At 45.6% G+C, this 12,868-nt stretch overlaps 1 protein-coding gene and 1 long non-coding RNA gene across 5 annotated transcripts in view; one reads left to right on the top strand and one right to left on the bottom strand.

Annotated features, from left to right (window-relative positions):
• Window positions 1–12,868, top strand: part of LOC138744601 (RNA-binding Raly-like protein) — an 838,833-nt gene that overhangs the window by 555,021 nt on the left and 270,944 nt on the right. The window lies entirely within an intron of this gene.
• LOC138744605 (uncharacterized) overlaps window positions 1–12,868 on the bottom strand; it is a 101,790-nt gene that overhangs the window by 84,514 nt on the left and 4,408 nt on the right. The window contains exons 2-3 of one of the 2 annotated variants that reach the window (XR_011345650.1): window positions 6,985–7,117; window positions 6,060–6,313 (exon numbers count right to left, since the gene is read on the bottom strand). This is a non-coding gene — a long non-coding RNA (uncharacterized lncRNA). Of the gene's footprint in view, window positions 1–6,059; window positions 6,314–6,984; window positions 7,118–12,868 lie in introns of those variants that run through there. The other variant, XR_011345649.1, reaches the window with a different exon arrangement.

The following is a 12,868-nucleotide window of genomic DNA, read 5'->3' as shown; positions in this document are numbered from 1 at the left end:
GCCGATAATCCGCTAGGCAATTTTCACCACCCGCTGAAGTGCTTTATGGTCCGATATGAGACAGTTGCCATACCACACTGAGATGCCAGTGTGGTCTCAGTGATACAGCGGTAAAAATCCATCAGAATCCTGGGACAGAGGTGAATTTTCTTCGTACTCCGCAGGAAATAAAGTCGATGATACGCCTTTTTGAACAGGATGGAGAAGTTCAGGGGCCAGGTGGGATCATCGGAAATGTGGGCACCAAAGAATTTAAAGCTTGATACACCATAACTTCATTGATGTAGATAGGGACCTGAGTGTGGCTTCTAGCACACCTGAGGTCCACAATGATCTCCTTGGTCTTCTGTGCGTTAAGTGCCAAGTTGTTGTCGGTACACCACGCGGCCATGTGCTGGACCTCGTCCCTGTAGACCGTTTCATCATTCCCACTGATCAAGGCGACTACCGTGGTGTCGTCTGCGAACCTGATTATGGAATATACTTCTTATTTGTGACTATAAGTCATCAAATGTTTGGATTTTTAGGGAATCAAGGTATGTGGAATTATGTAGGAGATTGGCACAGAAGTAATAGTGATCTTCCCAACAAGGGCGTGGGTCTGAATAGCCCCCCCCCCCCCCTTGGATGATAGTTCATTCAGGTCCAGCTATAGGTGAAAGGTCAAACCTTCCAACCTCCAGTGATGGAATGGGCTGACCACAGCTGGCCACCATCACCATAAAACTTGAAATGGTCCAAACCAATGGACAGTTTTTTTTTAGTTTTCCCGGCTACATTTGTGTTGCCTCTGGTGAAGATAAATGGCAGAGACAGGTCCATTAAAAGCACCTGAAACAGATCAATAATTTGCAAAAGGTAAGTACCAGTCTTTTCTCCATCTGGTAGAAATCCTTTAGTAACACTGACACTGTGATGGAAGATTTCTGAGATTGTGGCTTCAATGGCAGAACGGTTCTGACAGAAGTTTATTGGCAAACTGTCTCAATAACGTATTGTACGCCAGGAGCTTCACTGTTCCAGTGGCCAGGAAGAGGGAAGGAAATTACATTTTCAAAGCAATGCCAGATAATACAGTTCTATCAATGGAAAATTGCAGTCATATATAGAATTATAGAACTGCATGCAGGTCCACCTGCGTAAGCCCTAAGCTCCGTGATATTTCTCTTTCTTCTCTCCCCCACTATCTCTTGCGACAGAGTTACTTATGGAGTCTTAAGCTGCCTTTGGGTGAACCGCACACAGATAACACTCATGATCTGCAGTAAAATTACAGGTGCATTCATGCAGGGTGTCAATCAATCCAACATCTCTGCACACTGCGTAGAAATATAATACTAAATGCCAGGAGGCCACAACTTAAATCCCTTAATTTCTGGCTTGCTTTCTATCTGTATTCCTTGATATTCATGACTTCTGAATTAAACTGGTTATCTCGCAGTTGAATTCCATCCAATACTTTCTCTAAAGCCTTCCCTCCTCTATCCTCTCTCTGCTTCCTTCCTTTGTCTCTCTCTCTCATCCTCTTTATTTCTGCTCTCCTCCTTTTTCTCTGTTTTCTCTCTCTCGCTTTCTCTCTCCCCCTTTTGCTTTTCTCTTCCTCCCACTCTCCACAATCCTTCCTTCTATTCACCAGCATGTTTCCTTGATTCATTTTGATTTTTTTAAAAATTTCGACATGCAGCAGGGTAACAGGCCCTTCCGGCCCATCAGCCCATGTCACCCAGATTCCCCAATTAACCTACAACTCCCATATATTTTTAACGTGGGAAGGAAACTGGAGCACCCAGAGGAATCCTTTACAGAGCGCTGGATTCATAGAAACATAGGAAAATAGGTGCAGGTGTGGGCCAATTGGCCCTTCAAGCCTACATCACCATTCAATATGATCATGGGCTGATTAGTACCCGGTTCCTGCCTTCTCCCCATACCGCTCCCCCCCCCACAAATCCCCTTAGCCACAAGGGCCAAATCTAACCTAATCTTATATATTGACAAGGAAGCGGCCTCAACTACTTCCTGTGGCAAAGAATTCCACAGATCCACCACTCTCTAAGAGAATAAATTTTTTTATCTTCTCAGTCCTAAAAAGCTTCCCCCTTCGCCTTAAACTGTGGTCCCTGGTTCTGGTTTTTCCCAGCACTGGAGACAACCTACCTGCATCTAGTCTGTCTAAACCCTTAAGAATTTTATGTTTCTAGAAGATCTCTCCCTCAATCTTCTAAATTCCAGAGAATGCAAGCCTAGTCTATCTAACCTTTCTTCATATGCAAGTCCTTCCATCCCTGGTATCAGTCTAGTGAACCTTCTCTGCACCCCCTCCATGGCGAGTATGTCTTTCCTCCAATAAAAAGACCGAAACTCCATGCAGTACTCCAGGTGTGGTCTCACCAAGGCCCTTTACAGCTGTAGCAGGATCTCCCTACTCGTGGACTCAAATCCTCTTGCTATTCGAACCTGGGTTGCTGGGCATGCAAATTCCCAATTCAGGCTCTAAAGTTCATACTTGCCCCTTCTGGCTTGCTTTCTATCTGTATTCCTTGATATTCATGACTTCTGAATTAAACTGGTTATCTCGCAGTTGAATTCCATCCAATACTTTCTCTAAAGCCTTCCCTCCTCTATCCTCTCTCTGCTTCCTTCCTTTGTCTCTCTCTCTCATCCTCTTTATTTCTGCTCTCCTCCTTTTTCTTTGTTTTCTCTCTCTCGCTTTCTCTCTCCCCCTTTTGCTTTTCTCTTCCTCCCGCTCTCCACAATCCTTCCTTCTATCCTCCCCTCCCCTCATTTCCCTGCAACCCTGCAAATGGCAAGAGTGAGTCAGGACTGGAAGGTAACTCAATTATTGAATGCCCTGTTTATCCTTCCTCCCACGATATTTGGCTCATCATTGTTGAATAAGCCCTCTCATTGCACCAAGCCAGTTAATGGCTTTTCTAGCTGAAGATTTTCAAATCACGCCTCTGAACCTCTCCACCTCTCCAATCATCCCTCAGTGTATAAACAGCACTTTTAGCCATAGATCTGCCAGTGTAAAACCTATGTGCCTTCCCTGCCCTTTTGTGAGTGCCTTCAGATATTTTGGCTTCTTTTCATCCATGAACTTGAAATGGTGGGGGGGGAAACTTAAATGGTGGGGGGGGAAACTTAAGTAAGAAACTTAATCTGACCCTAACTTCTGCTTAACCCACCCGTTATTCTACACATCCTTCCCTTGCCTTCTCTGCCGCTGCAAACAGACTTGTTTCTCGGTTCAAATAAAAAAAGTGTCAGCAGGAGAAAAAGAATGGTTGTCCTGACAGGTTAGAACCCTTCGTCAAATCTTCAAGATTCAATTTATTGTTGTAGTAATAAAACAGTGTCCAGTTACATGAAATTCCCTTTCTGCCTGCTGCAAGGTGGACAGATTTGCTACCGGCAGGAATTGCCTGAACCGCCTCTTATAGTCAGAGAGAGAGAGAGGGAAGCAAAGAAGGTTCACTAGATCGATACCAGGGATGGAAGGTGAAGAAAGGCTGGATCGACTAGGCTTGTACTTGCTGGAATTTAGAATATTGAGGAGATCTTATAGAAACGTATAACATTCCGAAGGGATTGGACAGGCTCTATGCAGGAAAGTTGTTCCTGATGTTGGGGAAAACCAGAATCAGAGGTCACAATTTAAGGATAAGGGGAAACTCTTTTAGGACTGAGATGAGAAAAAGAATTCTCCCAGAGAGTGGTGAATCTGTGGAATTCTTTGCCACAGGAAGTAGTTGAAGCGGATTCCTTATCTATATTTAAGACAGAGTTAGATTTGTGTCTAAGGGGATCGCGGGGTATGGGGAGAAGGTAGGTACTGGGTACTGAGTAGACGATCAGCCATGATCATAATGAATGACGATGTAGGCTTGAAGGACCAAATGGCCTTCTCCTGCACCTATTTTCTATGTAAAACTGGGTCCCCCGAGAGTCGCCAAGTCTCCATAGATTGGCCTCAAGCGTTTCTGCAGCCCCCACCCAAACCACTGGTAACCCGAGCTCCAGATCTGAATCTCTGTCACCCTCGGCACCTCCTCGCATCCCGGTTCTGATACTTGGTACCCTTCCAGCCAGTTCGAGCCAGTCTCCAGCAGCCGTCTCCAGTGGCCCGCAGCTTCCGTGGGTTCTTCACCTCAAGTCACCAGCAGTCCGCAGTAGAGCCCCCTCACAGGTCCACCTCCATGGACAATCCCGTGGGTCATCTCTTCTGCTTCTCCTTCTCAGATGGGGAGGAGGGGGGGGGAATGATCTTCTCTGGTGCCCTCTGGTGTCTTCCCCTCGTGGCTGCTGCCGATTAATAGGTGCTGGCACCTTGGGGATGGATCCCATGGTTGTGGGATCTCACACGAGGCGCCTGACCCAAAACGTCGACCATTCTTTCTCTCACACTGATGCTGCTCAACTCACTGAGCTCCCCCTCCGGAGTGTTCATCGCTCCAGATTCCAGCATCTGCAGTCTCCAGTTTTTCCACCTTCCAAGTTGTGACGGTGGGTCCTCAGACCTGAAACATTGACCATTTCTCCTCCTGTAAGTGCAACTGGATTGTTCAGCATTTCCTCCCATGCTTGCAACAGCTGCAGATTTGCCTTGCATTTTCGTCGATGGGTTTGGAATGTCCCTCTCCAGCTGATGGGCTGAGAGGACTTTAAAGGGCCAGGGAGAAGGAGAAGGTTTTGGAGGTTGGGAAAGGGAGTGGGGGGGTGGGGGGGGAGGGGTTGTGAGGAGAATGGGAAAATTTGGTTGTTCTGTGCCTGGCTCAAGATGTTGATGGACAACATGCCAAACAAGGTAGCAGTTAGTGCCCTTTGATTGTACAGCAAGGAATAACACTAGACAGCAGCCAGCGTTCATGAATTTCTAATCTTTGTTTTGCTGTAAGGTGTAATATTTTAGTAACTGCTTAACCACTGAACTGGAACTCATACTGAGTGAGTAATGGGGTTGCTAAGTAACGCACGTTGACTGCAGACAAATCCACTGCTCAAATCACTGGATGTTTGTATTTCTGTGAATAATTCTCTTTTCTCTTATTTTGGAGGAAAGGTTAAAAACCTTGACCTTCCATTTGTGTTATTCTTCCAAACCATTCCGACTGGGAAGCACACCTGGAGGTATTTTTGGTGTTTGTGGATCAGGGTACACTTGATCAGGAAGTCAGGGCAGTAGACAACGAGCTGCCAAAGGAACTCAGCAGGTCAGACAACATCTGTGGGTAGAAGTGGTCAGTCACCCTTTCAGGTCAGGAGCCTTTGTTGGAACTAAGATAGAATAGGCAGCATTACATGTATAAAAGGTGGGAAAGAACCTGGGGGATTGACAGAGGTGTGACTGCAGAGGGAGAACATTTGGAAAGGGGCTAGGGAAGGATGTTAGAGAGACAGAGAAAGAGAGAGGGAGAGAAGTACAGGAGAAGGTAAAGAAGTGGTGGAAACAGTGGAATAAGATGCGGGCGGGTCAAAGAATCCACAATCCAGTCCTCATCGAGGGCTCAGCAGGGGAGAGGGTCAAGAACTTCAAATTTCTGAGTGTCTACATCTCCGAGGATCTGTCCTGGAATCTGTGGTGCAATCACGAAGAAGGCCCACCAGCGGCTATACTTTGTGAGGTGTATGAGGAGATTCAGTATATCACCAAAGACTCCCGAAAACTTCTACAGTTGGACCGTGGAGAGAATTCTGCTGGTTGCATCACTGTCTGGGTACAGGGGCGCCCAACACTCAGGACAAGAAGAAACTCCAGAGGGTTGTTAACTCGGCCTGCGACATCAGTCACTAGACTTCCCACCATTCAGGACACATACAAGGGGCGGTGTCTGAAGAAAGCAGCCTCTATCCTCAAGGACCCCCACTACCCAGGCCATGCCCTCTTCACTCTGCTACCATTAGGGAAAAGGTACAGGAGCCAGAAGATGAACACCCAGCAGTACAAGGGCAGCTTCTTCCCTGCTGCCATCAGATTGCTGAATGATCAATGAATCAAAAACTCTGCCTCACTTTGACTTTTTGTGCATTATTTTAATTTATTTTTGTAAGGTGGTTTATGTGAGTGTTTGGACTGTGAAGCTCCCGCCTCATAGAGACGTCTTCGATAGAGTGAAATTTGGTGCCCATGATGTCGCAGGCTGAGTTAACATCCCTCTGGAGTTTATTCTTGCCCTGAGTGTTGGCATCCCCGTACCAGACAGTGAGGCAACCAGCCAGAATGCTTTCCATGATGCACCTGTTGAGGTTTTCTTGAGGCTTCAGTACTGAATCTCCTCAAACTCCTCAAGTTATTGGAATATTTATTGTTCTACTGCATAACATAGAAAAATTCAATGTAGTACAACCAAAGTCCCAAGCATTCCAGATTTAAGGAGTTTCACTCGCCCCTTTTCCAAAGACATCCCAGTTTTAAAAAATATTTTATTTATATTTTCACACAAGCTTGTACAGTCATATGCCATGTCCTGCCAACGATGGCAGTTCCCAATCACATATACATGTATTCCTTTTCTTTATGACTATATAAGCCCATGTCTCTACCAACCCCCCCTCCCCCCACCTATAAAACAAGATGGTTCATTCAATAACAAACATTAACATTAGAAAAATAAATAAATAAACAAATAATAATAGAAAGAAAAAGAAAAACAAAAGGGTAGGCATTGTTGCAGATCAATGGACGGTTTCCGGGTTGGTGCTCATTCTTGACTTTTCTTGACTGGGACCAGTGTGTGGGAGAGGGAGAGGCAGCAGGGAACGGGGAAATCAATTACCTCCATGTACCTATGTAGCACATGTATGGTTGCCATATCTTACAAAAAGTACTTTATTTGTTTCTCAGATTGTAAGTTATTTTCTCCAGGGGAACACAAGTTTGCATTTCCCCACTAGCATCCCAGTTAATTGTCTGTGCTATGGCCCGGGATAGGAAGCCCTTTGTGCTGTTTCCACTGGGCCACCCTTAACTGGGACATAACTCACCCCTGGGGATTGGAAGTGTTCGACCTTCCACTGGAAATAGGCGACTTTCTGCTGTCCCTCTTCCACTCGTTTTACCAGCAGATGCTGAGGATATGAGTCGAGGTTGAGGTGGCTAGTCCCCAGCGTGAAATTCCTGTGGAAAAGAGGCTACTGCTCGATGAGATTGCAGGTGCAATGGTGACACAGAGAAGTGAATTGACTTGTTTCTTATCACACGAGTCAAGATACAGGAAAGAGCATTGTTTTGCATGCTATCCAGGCAAGTCAACTCCTATAGTGGGTTATGCAGTAACATCTAATAAATAAAAGAAAAGGATAGGGATTTTTGAATCACTGGTCAAATAGTGCAAGGTACGGAAAAATGTCGTCAAAACATTGGTGCAGCAGCATCGTTCTCTGTCAGCGGGCAGTCCATTTAAATGTCCGTTAACAGCAAGAAAGAAAAAGAAAAAGAATTTGTGTTTACACTTCTGCCTGACAGAAGTGGGGAAAAGAGAGTGTGATTGGGGTGGGACGGCTCCTTTAATTATGTAGGCAGCTTTCTCGAAGCTGCAGGAGGTGTGGACGGAATCGATAGAGGAGAGGTTGGTTTGTGTGATGGCCTGAGCTGTGTTCACTGCAGTCTTCTTGTGTTAAACTCAAGACACAGACTTTACACCAGTGGTGTGAAAGCACATGGGCTGAGAATTGGGGTGGATGCTGTCAGACCCTTGAATTATCTCAAAAGTAGTAAAATTATGTTGCCTTTGCTCGGTACCCACCGATCTCTTTCTGTAACTCAGTATTTTTGCACTGTGTCTTGTACCATGCATGAGATATTGACTGGTCTGTCCACAAGCTACGTCTGTACATTATACAAGAAAATCTGCAGGTGCTGACAAAAGTGCTGGAGAAACTTCCACAGGAAGTAAAAGTTAACCAACGTTTTGGGCCAGGGCCCCGAAACATTGGTCCCCATGGATGCTGCATGACCTGTTGATTTTCTCCAGCCCCCTTGTGTATTCCACTCTATCACGACATTTTTGTGGCATTTGAAAATAAACTGGAACCTGATGTTGTGAAGGCAAGTGTTAGGAAAAGCGGAGCAGATTGGAGATGGGGTGATAGTTTGCCAAGAGCGCAGGATGTGGGGTTACAGCAATAAGTGATCAGGGAGGACTGAGCCTTTGCCTTCTCTAATGTGTTGGACAGTGAAGAGATTCAAGGTAACAACACCGAGATGCTGGAGGAACTCAGCCGGTCTTTTCAACATCTATAGGAGAAAAAGGTACATCGCCGACATTTCAGGCCTCAGCCCCTTTTTCAAGGAAAAATCAGAAAAGGATATATTGGAAAGTCTCAGAATTCAAACAATGGGGAGGAATCCAGACCAACAAAAGATGTTAATTGGAACTAGGTAGAAGTTATCATGTCTGTACGAAAGGAGACAGGGAATGGAGAGACGACAGGGTAGAAGGGGATGGGGGGATTAAATGAAAGCCAGAGAAGTCGATATTAATTGCACCTGGTTGGAGGGTGCCCAGTCAGAAGGTAAGGTGCTGTTCCTCCGATTTAGGGATGGTTTCAGTCTGGCAGTGGATGAGACCATGACAGACTTGTTGGCAAGGGAATGGGGTGGAGAATTGAAATGGGTGGCCACTGGAAGATTCGTGTTATTGCGGCGGACAGTGCCGAGGTGCTCAACAAAACGATCTCCCAGTCTTGTGTCCAGTCTCTCCGAGAGATTTAACTTCCAAAAATTGATTGGTTATTTTTGCATTCTGGGAACTATCAACGAGGAACTGGGCCTGATTGGCAAACAATGATTGAGTCAGCTGCCTAAAATATCCAGTACATCTTTAATCGTCAGGGAACAGTGTGGACAGGCTGAGAAAGAGTGATGGTTAAATGGATACCTGGATGTTAGCAACAGCAATGGTGAAGATGGTGATGCAGCGATGTGCAGTTTCATGTGAACTCAGAGGGTTTCATTCCAGGGGTCGTCTCTTTTTATGACAGGATTTGAAAAGTGATGTGCAGAAAGGATTATAAGGAAATGACCAAATATGGCCTAACCTATGTTTGAGAAAATATGAAACCATTCGGAAGTGGCAAAAGCTAAAACATTGCTTCTCAACTTTTTAATTTCCACTCACAAACCACTTTAAGTGTTCCCTATGCCATCGGTGCTCTGTGATTAGTAAGAGGTTGCTTAAGGTGGTGTATGAGTGAGAAGAAAAAGATTGAAAACCACTGTTTTAATCATCCCTAATTGGCTCGTTATGTGCACAGTTTTATAACTCCAAAGGAAATGGGCCAATGACAATTTTTCTCAAGCAAAATATTTTGGAAACATTTGGATCTAGAGAAGTGATTCTCAACCTTCCCTTCCCACCCACATGCCACCTTAAGCATTCCCTTACAAATCACAGAGCACGGAGGGCATAGGGATTACTAAAAGACGTATGTGAAAGGAAAGAAAAAGGTTGCGAACAACGGGGCTAAGGGACAGCTAGCTGCAGGCTGGAGAAATTATATGGAAGGAGAGTCCATGTGGAATGCAGTGCCAATGTACTCAAAGGACAGGGAGCCTGATGGACTGAAACTTGAGAAGTAATTTGGCCAGAGCAGAATAAGGATAGGATATCTCAACGACAAATGGGCAGAGACACTGCATACATTAAGGATATCTCAGTGAGATTCAGTGATGGTGTTGATAGAGATTACTGTAAAGACAACTCAGTGAAATGGAGTGGTGGGGAGTGTAGAGTTTATGTGAAGATATCTCAGTTTGATGGAGAGGTGGTGAAGATAGAGGTTACTGTGAAGTTACCAGAGTGAGATGAAGTGGCGGTAAGGATAGAGGATACTGAGAAGATACCTCTGTGAGATGTTGTGGTGATGAGGAAAGAGGTTACAGTGAAGATACCTCAGTGAGATAGAGTGGTGGTGCAGATAGAGTTTAATGTGAAGATAACTCAGTGAAATAGAATGGCGGAGAGGATAGAAGTTACTGTGAAGATATCTCAGTGAGATGGAGTGGTGGTGAGGATAGAGGTTACTGTGAATATACCTCAGTGAGATGGAGTAGCAGTGAGGATAAAGGTTACTGTGAAGATATCTCATCGAGATGGAGTGCCGGTGAGGATACTGTGAAGATACTTCAATGACATGATGTGGCATTGAGAATAGAGATCAATTTGAAAATACATCAGTGAGATGGATAGAAGTGAAGATAACTCAGTGAAATGGATGGGTGGTGAGGAGAGAGGTTACTGTGAAGATACATCAGTGAGATGGAGTGGCAGTGAGGATAAAGGTTACTGTGAAAATATCTCAGTGAGATGGAGTGTCGGTGAGGATAGACGATACTCTGAATTTACCATAGTAAGATAAACTGGTGGTTAGGTTAGAGGTTACAGTGAAGATTCCTCAGTGAGATGGAGTGGCGGTGAGTTACTGAGTATATATATATCCCAGTGAGATGAAATGGAGGTGCGGATAGAGGTTACTGTGAATATACCTCAGTGAGATGGAGTAGCAGTGAGGATACTGGATACTGTGAAGATATCCCAGTAAGATGGACTAACAGTTATGATATAGGTTACTGTGAAGATATCTCATTGAGAAGGAGTGCCGGTGAGGAAACTGTGAAGATACTTCAGTGACATGATGTGGTGTTGAGAATAGTGGTTAATGTGAAAATACATCAATGAGATGGACTGGAAGTGAAGATAGAGTTTGATGTGAACATAACTCAGTGAAATGGATGGGCGGTGAGGATAGAGGTTACTGTGAAGATATCTCATTGAGAAGGAGTGCCAGTGAGGAAACTGTGAAGATACTTCAGTGACATGAGGTGGCGTTGAGAATAGTGGTTAATGTGAAGATACATCAGTGAGATGGATGGGCGGTGAGGAGAAACGTTACTGTAAAGATACCTCAGTGAGATGGTGTAGCGGTGAGGATAGAGGTTATTGTGACGATACCTCAGTGAGATGAAGTGGTGGTGAGGAGAGAGGTTACTGTGAAGATATCCCAGTAAGATGGACTAACAGTTATGATATAGGTTACTGTGAAGATATCTCATTGAGAAGGAGTGCCGGTGAGGAAACTGTGAAGATACTTCAGTGACATGATGTGGTGTTGAGAATAGTGGTTAATGTGAAAATACATCAATGAGATGGACTGGAAGTGAAGATAGAGTTTGATGTGAAGATAACTCAGTGAAATGGATGGGCGGTGAGGATAGAGGTTACTGTGAAGATACATCAGTGAGCTGGAGTGCCGGTGAGGATAGATGTTACTGTTAAGATACCTCAGTGAGATGGAGTAGCAGTGTCAATAGCGGTAACTGTGAAGATATCCCGGTGAGATGGAGTAGCCATTATGATAGAGGTTACTGTGAAGATATCAGAAACCTGGCCAGGAATCCTGGGCAAGCATGGTGTCGGCAAGTGCAACGACAACGGGCGCCTCCAGTTGGAGCTCTGTGCAGAACAGCGGCTTGTTATTACAAACACCCTTTTTCAGCAGAGGGACAGCCTGAAGACTACCTGGATGCATCCCCGATCCAAACACTGGCACCTCCTGGACTACGTCCTGGTGCGAGAAAGAGACAAACGAGATGTGCTCCACACCAGGATCATGCCCAGCGCGGAATGCCACACTGACCACCGGCTGGTTCGCTGCAAGCTCCACCTTCACTTCAAGCCAAAGTCCAGGAACAGTAAAGCCCCCAGAAAGAGGTTCAATGTTGGAAAGTTGCAGTCAGACGAAGTGAGAGGAAACTTCCAGGCAAACCTCAAAGCAAAGCTTGATGATGCAATCTGCCTCACGGACTCGTCCCCTGAAACCCTCTGGGATCAGCTGAAGACTGCCATACTGCAATCCACTGAAGTACTGAGCTTCTCCTCCAGGAAAAAAAGGACTGGTTCGACGAAAACAACCAGGAAATCCAGGAGCTGCTGGCAAAGAAGTGAGCTACCCACCAGGCTCACCTTGCAAAGCCGTCCTGGCCAGAGAAGAAACGAGCCTTCCGTCGCGCATGCAGCCATCTTCAACGCAAATTCTGGGAGATCCAAAATGAGTGGTGGACTAGCCTCGTCAAACGAACCCAGCTCAGTGCAGACATTGGCGACTTCAGGGGTTTTTACAAGGCTCTAAAGGCTGTGTACGGCCCCTCACCCCAAGTCTAAAGCCCTCTGCGCAGCTCAGACGGCAAACTCCTCCTCAGCGACAAGATCTCCATCCTCAACCGATGGTCAGAACACTTCCAATCTCCTTTCAGTGCCAACCGCTCAGTCCAAGAATCCGCCCTGCTCCAGCTCCATCAACAGTCCTTAAGGCTAGAGCTAGATGAGGTCCTCACCCGGAAAGAGACATATAAGGCAATTAAACAACTGAAACATGGCAAAGCAGCAGGTATGGATGGAATCCCCCCCCAAGAGGTGTGGAATGCTGGCGGCAAAACTCTCCATGCCAAACTGCATGAGTTTTTCGAGCTCTGTAGGGACCAAGGAAAGCTGCCTCAGGACCTTCGTGATGCCATCATCATCACCCTGTACAAAAACAAAGGCGAGAAATCAGACTGCTCAAACTACAGGGGAATCACGCTGCTCTCCATTGCAGGCAAAATCTTCGCTAGGATTCTCCTAAATAGAATAATACCTAGTGTCACCGAAAATGTTCTCCCAGAATCACAGTGCGGCTTTCGCGCAAACAGAGGAACTACTGACATGGTCTTTGCCCTCAGACAGCTCCAAGAAAAATGCAGAGAACAAAACAAAGGACTCTACATCACCTTTGTTGACCTCACCAAAGCCTTTGACACCGTGAGTAGGAAAGGGCTTTGGCAAATACTAGAGCACCTCGGATGCACCCCAAAAGTTCCTCAACATGGTTA

Source organism: Narcine bancroftii, chromosome 10, assembly GCF_036971445.1.
Source record: "Narcine bancroftii isolate sNarBan1 chromosome 10, sNarBan1.hap1, whole genome shotgun sequence".
NCBI lineage: Eukaryota > Metazoa > Chordata > Chondrichthyes > Torpediniformes > Narcinidae > Narcine > Narcine bancroftii.
This window is presented reverse-complemented; position numbering and strand designations above follow the sequence as displayed.